Source organism: Bos indicus, chromosome X (genome assembly GCF_029378745.1).
Source record: "Bos indicus isolate NIAB-ARS_2022 breed Sahiwal x Tharparkar chromosome X, NIAB-ARS_B.indTharparkar_mat_pri_1.0, whole genome shotgun sequence".
Taxonomy (NCBI): domain Eukaryota; kingdom Metazoa; phylum Chordata; class Mammalia; order Artiodactyla; family Bovidae; genus Bos; species Bos indicus.
This window is the reverse complement of record NC_091789.1, coordinates 99,326,963-99,334,575: the sequence shown is the minus strand read 5'-3', so window position 1 is coordinate 99,334,575 and position 7,613 is coordinate 99,326,963.

The following is a 7,613-nucleotide window of genomic DNA, read 5'->3' as shown; positions in this document are numbered from 1 at the left end:
TGGAAAAAAACAACCCTTTAAGAAAAACTAGGCAAAGGTTACAAACAGTTCACAAAGAACAGGCCAATAAACATCAGATAAAAAGATGCTCAACTGCACTAGTGAGGGAAAATGCAAAGTTAAAAACAAACACAAGTTACCATTTTTTTTCTCCATCAGATTGGCAAACAGTTTAAAGGTTGGAGTCTTAGGAAATGTGAAGCTACACTGCTGATGGGAGTGAAAACTGACATAATGGTTTTGAAAGGCAATTTGGCAGTATGTATTAAGATTGAAAATATCCATACCCCATGGCCCAGCAACTCGCTTGTGAGTGTCCACCTACAGAAACATGCCTGTGCACAAGGAGGCCCTTACTAGTATGTTCACTGCAGCTCTGTATTACTGAAAAATTAAACCATTGTAAATATCCATCAGGGGAATGGAGAAATAAATCAAGAGCCATCCAAATCATGGAATTCCCTGAACAAGAATTCAAAAAAGAACAGGGTTGATTATTTTGCTTGTAGAAAGATCTCCAAGATATTGCCAAGTGAAGAAAGCAGTTGGCCAGATGATACGGACAGTATGATCCTGTTCACATGAAAATGATTGATACCTACACTAACCTCCATTTTCTGTGTTGTCATCTTGTTTCTACCCACCCCCACCTCCTACTCCCAGTGAAAAGGAGTTTGGTTAGGGCGGTAACCATTTGAGTGGCTACAATTCCCTCAAATCATCTCACAATTACCATCCAGCAGGAGTGAGAGCCTGCTACATAATTTGTAGGGCCCAGTGCAAAATGAAAATGGAGGGTTCCTTGCTCAAAACCTAGGGGAGAGATGGGAAGTACAGTTAAAGGCATGAAAATAAAATGTTTTTTCTTTAAAAATATTTTACTTATAAAACATAATGGTGATAATAGTGATAGCTGAAAATAATTTACAAATTGCAGAATATTTTTATAATTTATATAATAAATGTACTAATGTGATATCTTGATTGATCATAAGATTTTTCTGCCTCTCTTTTCTGCAAATTCAATTACTTAGTCATTTTAGCAAGCTCATTTTGAACCAACATGATTGAAGGCAACATCAGTCACAAGATTGTAAATGTTTGATAACTTTTCATTTTGATAAGGAGCTTTCTGCTGATGCATTAGCACTGTTTTTTGTAGGGTGTGAAAACAATGGGATAAATTCCTGATCAATTTTTCAAAATACAAATTTTCACACATCTAGACCTGATGATTCCTGTAGAACACTTCTAAAAAGATTTAACTCTTCACACAGATCAGTTTTGTCCAAGTCTAAATCTAATTTTAAATATAATTTTTACAATGGCATTTAATGTTTCCTCTAACATTTCCTGTAACTTGTGGAGGTATGCTATATAGACTGAATGCTTGTGTCCCTGACCCCCAAAGTCATATGTTAAAATACTAACCCCCATAATGTGATGGTATTAGGAGGGGGGAGCCTTTGGTAGGTGATTAGGTCTTGAGGGTGAGGCTCTAATAAATGAGATTAGTGCCCTTATAAAAGAACCTCCAGAGAGCTCTTTCACCCCTTCCCCCAAACAGCAAGACTACCATCTATGAGCCAGTGTCTGGCTCTCACTAGACACTAAATCAAGCCAGCACCTTGATTTTGAACTTCCCAGCCTTCAGAACCATGAGAAATAAATCTTTGTTCATTAGCCACCCAGTCTATGGCAATTTTATTATAGCAGCCTGAATAGACTAATACAAGGTCGTACAAGAAATGAAAATAGCTTCATAATTTATTTATAATTTAAAACATATTTGTATGCATTCTACCAATATACCTTCAATTATAAGGAAAACACTTTTAAATTATCTTCTTCATTAATAATTGGTTAATCCAAAGTTTTTATCTAATGTGTCTACTTTGATGATCTTTAAATTTAATTTTCACTTTCTAGCCTGTGGATATTTTCTTTGCAATTTTGCACTAGTTTTCAAAATGAGATATTCTACACAGCTCAAAAAATTCTAACAACCACACCTCAAAGTAATTTACTTTGAAGGCAAACCATTCAATATCACAGTAATCCAAGTCTATGACCCAACCACTAATGCCGAAGAAGCTGAATGGTTCTATGAAGATCTACAAGACATTCTAGAACTAATACCAAAAACAAGATGTCCTTTTAATCATAGGGGACTGGAATGTAAAAGTAGGAAATCAAGAGATACCCAGAGTAACAGGCAAATTTGGCAATGGAGTACAAAATGAAGCAGGGCAAAGGCTAACAGAGTTTTGCCAAAAGAACGCACTGGTCATAGCAAACACCCACTTGAAACAACACAAGAGATGATTCTACAAGTGGACATCACCAGATGGTCAATACCAAAATCAGATTGATTATATTCTTTGTAGCCAAAGATGGAGAAGCTCTATACAGTCAGCAAAAACAAGACCTGGAGCTGACTTTGGCTCAGATCATGAACTCCTTATTGCAAAATTCAGACTTAAATTGAAGAAAATAGGGAAAACCACTAGACCATTCAAGTATGACCTAAATCAAGTCCCTTATGATTATACAGTAGAAGTGACAAATAGATTCAAGGGATTAGATCTGATAGAAAGAGTGCCTGAAGAACTATGGATGGAGTACTGACATGTACAGGAGGCAGTGATCAAAAACCAATAAAAAGAAATGCAAAAAGGCAAAATGGTTGTCTGAGGAGGCCTTACAAATAGGTGAGAAAAAAAGAAGCAAAAGGCAAAGGAGAAAAGGAAAGATATATCCATCTGAATGCAGAGTTCCAAAGCCTAGCAAGGAGACATAAGAAGGCCTTCCTAAGTGATCAATGCAAAGAAATAGAGGAAAACAATAGAATGGGAAAGACTAGCAATCTCTTCAAGAAAATTAGAGATACCAAGGGAATATTTCATGCAAAGATGGGCACAATAAAGGACAGAAATAATATAAACCTAACAGAAGCAGAAGATACTAAAAGAAGTGGTAAGAATATACAGAAGAACTATGTAAAAAAGATCATAATGACCCAAATGATAATGATGGTATGAAAACTCACCTAGAGCCAGACATCCTGGAATGTGAAGTCAAGCGGGCCTTAGGAAGCATCACTATGAACAAAGCTAGTGGAGGTGATGGAATTCCAGCTGAGTAATTTCAAATCCTAAACGACGATGCTGTGAAACTGCTGCACTCAATATGCCAGCAAATTTGGAAAATGCAGCAGTGGCCACAGGACTGGAAAACTTCAGTTTTCATTGCAATCCCAAAGAAAGGCAATACCAAAGAATGTTCAAAGTACTGCACAATTGCATTCATCTCACATGCCAGCAAAGTAATGCTCAAAATTCTCCAAGCAAGGCTTCAACAGTATATGAACTGAGACCTTCCAGATGTTCAAGTTGGATTTAGAAAAGGCAGAGGAACAAGAGATCAAATTGCCAACATCGGTTGGGTCATAGAGAAAGCAAGAGAATTCCAGGAAAAACATCTACTTCTGCTTTATTGACTACACCAAAGCCTTTGACTGTGTGGATCACAACAAACTGTGGAACATTCATTCTTAAAGAGATGGTAATACCAGACCACCTTACCTGCTCCTGAGAAATCTGTATGCAGGTCAAGAAGCAACAGTTAGAACCAGACATGGAACAAAGGACTGGTTCCAAATTGGGAAAGGTGTACATCAAGGCTGTATATTGTCACCCTGCTTATTTAACTTAAATGCAGAGAACATCATGTGAAATGCCAGGCTGGATGAAGCACAAACTGGAATCAAGATTGCCAGCAGAAATATCAATAACCTCAGATATGCAGATGACACCACCTTTATGGCAGAAAGCAAAGTGGAACTAAAGACCGCTTGATGAAAGTGAAAGAGGAGAGTAGAAAAGCTGGCTTAAAACTTCAACATTCAAAAAATTAAGATCATGGCATCCAGTCCCATCACTTCATGGCAAACAGATGGGAAAACAATGGAAACAGTGACAGACTTTATTTTCTTGGGCTCCAGAATCATTGCAGATGGTGACTGCAGCCATGAAATTAAAAGATGCTTGCTCCTTGCAAGAAAAGCTATGATAAACAATCTAGACAGCATATTAAAAAGTAGAGACATTATTTTGCTGACAAAGGTCTATTTAGTCAAAGCTATGGATTTTCTAGTAGTCATGTATGGATGTGAGAATTGGACCATAAAGAAATCTGAGTGCTGAATAATGGATGCTTTTGAAGTGTGGTATTGGAGAAGCCTCTTAAGAGTCCCTTGGACTGCAAGGAGATCAAACCAGTCAATCCTAAGGGAAATCAGTCCTGATTCATTGGAAGGACTGTTGCTGAAGCTGAAGCTGCAATACTTAGGCCTCCTGATGTGAAGAACTGAATCCTTAGAAAAGATCCTGATGTTGGGAAAGATCGAAGGCAGGAGAAGTGGATGACAGGATGAGATGGTTGGATGGCATCACCAACTCGATGGACATGAGTTTGAGCAAGCTCTGGGAGTTAGTGATGAACAGAGAACCCTGGCTTGCTACAGTCCATGGGGTCGCAAAGAGTTGGACATGACTGAGCAAGCGAAATGAACTGAACTGAAAGTTGTTCTGCAATGTCCATGAGTACCTTTTTATTTTGTAATAATTTACTGACAAAGTTTACTGCCTGAATGCTAGCAGTTCCTGACCCAGTTCTCAGGCCAGAGTTAATATTTGTGTATAGTGGCAGGGACAGGTTCTGTGACAGAAGGGCAAGATTGCCTCTCACCACAGGTCCCATCACTACCCCCATGCAGAGGCTATCCTTTCTCTCAGGGCTACGGCTATTGCTACCTCTGCTGCTGCTGCTGCTGCTGCTGCTACTGCTGCCACCATTGTCATTGGCTCAACGTCCCCCACTCCAGGTCCCATAGTGTCCCAGACTGCCCCTGATTTGCTTATACATACCAGGCACTGCCATGTCCACAGGCTGTGCTCACTGCCACTCAGTATATCTCTTCTGCTCATGTGTATGCTCCATTGTCACACTGGACCATACTTAAAAGACACAGATTCAAACATAAAATTAAGAATGTCAAGATAGTGCCAGGCGAGCATTAAATCAAGCCTGAAGTCTTTTCTGGGAGTATAGCTCTGTATATCTGGCGCACCCCAAGATGGCCATGGAGGAGTGGGCTGGTGTTTTTAGTTACCTAGTTCGGCACCTGGGGGACTATCTTGTTAGTTTTCATTCTAAGTGAGTGTAAACCCTATTTTGCTTCTGTGATTCAAATTATGCAAAAAGCTGTTGATCGCCTTCTCCTATTACATGGATCTTAGAGTCACCAGTTACCGTTAGATTCACAAATGGAGTGGTGAAAAGCCTGGAGTCTGGTCCTGTATCACCAGGAACCCCAGCTTGCATACATACTAGCCATATGGCCTCGAGCAGGTGGTTTTAAGTGTCTACACTCAGCTTATCCATAAAATGGGGATAGTACAAGCACTAGTACTATCATTGGGTTAGTACCCAATGTACTAGTATCACTAGTACCTCATTGGGTTGCTGTAAGGATTGAGTTAATGCACTTAAAGAGGTTAGAACAGGTGCTTAGCACACCATAGCTTCTCAGATAATGTTATTTATTGTTATTTTGTCTGTTTTCACTGTCTTTGTACTTTCCAGTCTATTTTGGAGCAAGTCTGTTCTTATGTAATGCTTTCATTTTCCCCGTTTTTCTTCATAAATTTTATAGTTCACTTTGGCCCTCATAATTTTTTATCTCAAGTTATATGTATGTACATTTAGACAGATAAATCAGAAAAGAGCTCACTGAGGTTCCTTCTAGGAAAGCAAGCAGGGATTGAATGGTGGTCAGGGTGGATCTTCAGCCTGTTTGGATGTTAATCTACAATGGGAATGCATTTCCTATGGTTTATGTAGTTAAAAGTAAATGTTTACAGCTGTTAAGTAGAGGTGGGGTAGAGGAAGAAAGTTTCCAGGGCAGCCTTGTGCTATGGCGGCCAGTTCAGATCAAGCACTGATGTTGTAAGGCACAACTGGAGCACACATTTTCAGGGCATCAGCGGGCTGCCTCCCAACCAGGGCAGTGTGAGTTACTTTGTCAGCAAATCTAACTGGCTCGATTTAGCCCCCTTACAGCTTTGCTTTCCCCATTATCTTTTATCCCACCAACCTCACCACTCAAGATCACTGGGGATAATTTTAGGGATGGGTACCACTGTACCTAGGTCAAACACCACCTCCTGTGAAGCCTTTCTTGACACATCCACTGAATACATGTGAATTAATTGTGGTTCCCTTTCTGTTTATACATGTCATTCATACCTCTAGTTAGCACTTGAGAGGGTTTAACCTTTTAAGCCTTGTTATTGTTCATTGAATCTTGCCTTCCTAATTAGATTGTACAGGGTCTCTAATTCATGTCTGGAGACCCCACCCCCAAAACCCACCAGTCCATCATAAATGTTCAGGAGATGTTACTGAGAGAGAGCCCTGAAATGGCCCCCACAACCAAATTAGGGACTTTACACTTTTTATTCCTTTTATCCTGTCCCTGGCCAGCTCTTCCTGTTATTCAGGTCTTCTGCTCACATGTCAGCTTCTCTAAGAGGCCTTCCTTGACTATTTAAAATAGACTAGTGTCTATTTAAATCTTTGTCTCATAACTTGTTTTATTGTCCTCATTGCACTCACTGCAGTTTAAAATTCTCTTACTTAACTCAATTGTCTCGCTCTCTGGAATGTGAACCACAGGAGAGCAGGGACCTTGTCTGAATCCTCGGTGTCTAGAACAGTACCTTGTATATAGTTGTTGTTCAGTTGTTCAGTCATGTCTGATTCTTTGCAACCCCATGGACTGCAGCATGCCAGTCTTCCCTCTCCTTCGCCATCTCCCAGGGCTTGCTCAAATTCATGTCCATTGGGTTGGTGATGCCATCCAACCGTCTCATCCTCTGTTGTTCCCTTCTCCTCTTGCCTTCAATCTTTCCCAGCATCAGGGTTGTTTCTAATGAGTCAGCTCTTCACATCAGGTGGCCAAAGTACTGAAGTTTCAGCTTCAGCATCAGTCCTGCCTGCCAATGAATATTCAGGATTAATTTCCTTTAGGATTGACTGGCTTGATCATTTACAGTAGGTGTTCAGTAAATATATTAATGAATTGTACATGATTATTGACTGATCTCCATGAAGAATGTTAATATCACAAGGGCCAGGACCTTGTCTGGGTTACTACTACATCTTCACACCTAGTACAGTACCTAGTGAATAGTAGATGCTCAAGAATTATTGAGTGAGTGAATTAATGTTCCACACACTCTTTAACCCAGCATATTCAGAACTGAACTTAGTCTCTTCTGCACGAAACCTGCTTTTCCTTCTATGTACCCTGGCTCAGTCAATGGCATCATCATCCAGAAATGACACCCAATCCATAAATGAACTCATACTCCTTTCACTCATTCATCTACTATTTTCAGTTAGTCTCCTAGCCCTGCCTATTCAACCTCCAAAATACCCCACTTATCTGATCATGTTCTACCCCCTGCTGCAACTATTCTGATTCAGGCCTCATCTTTTTTTCATGACTATTGCAACTGCCTCCTCTCTGCCTTCCCCCTTTTCTGCCA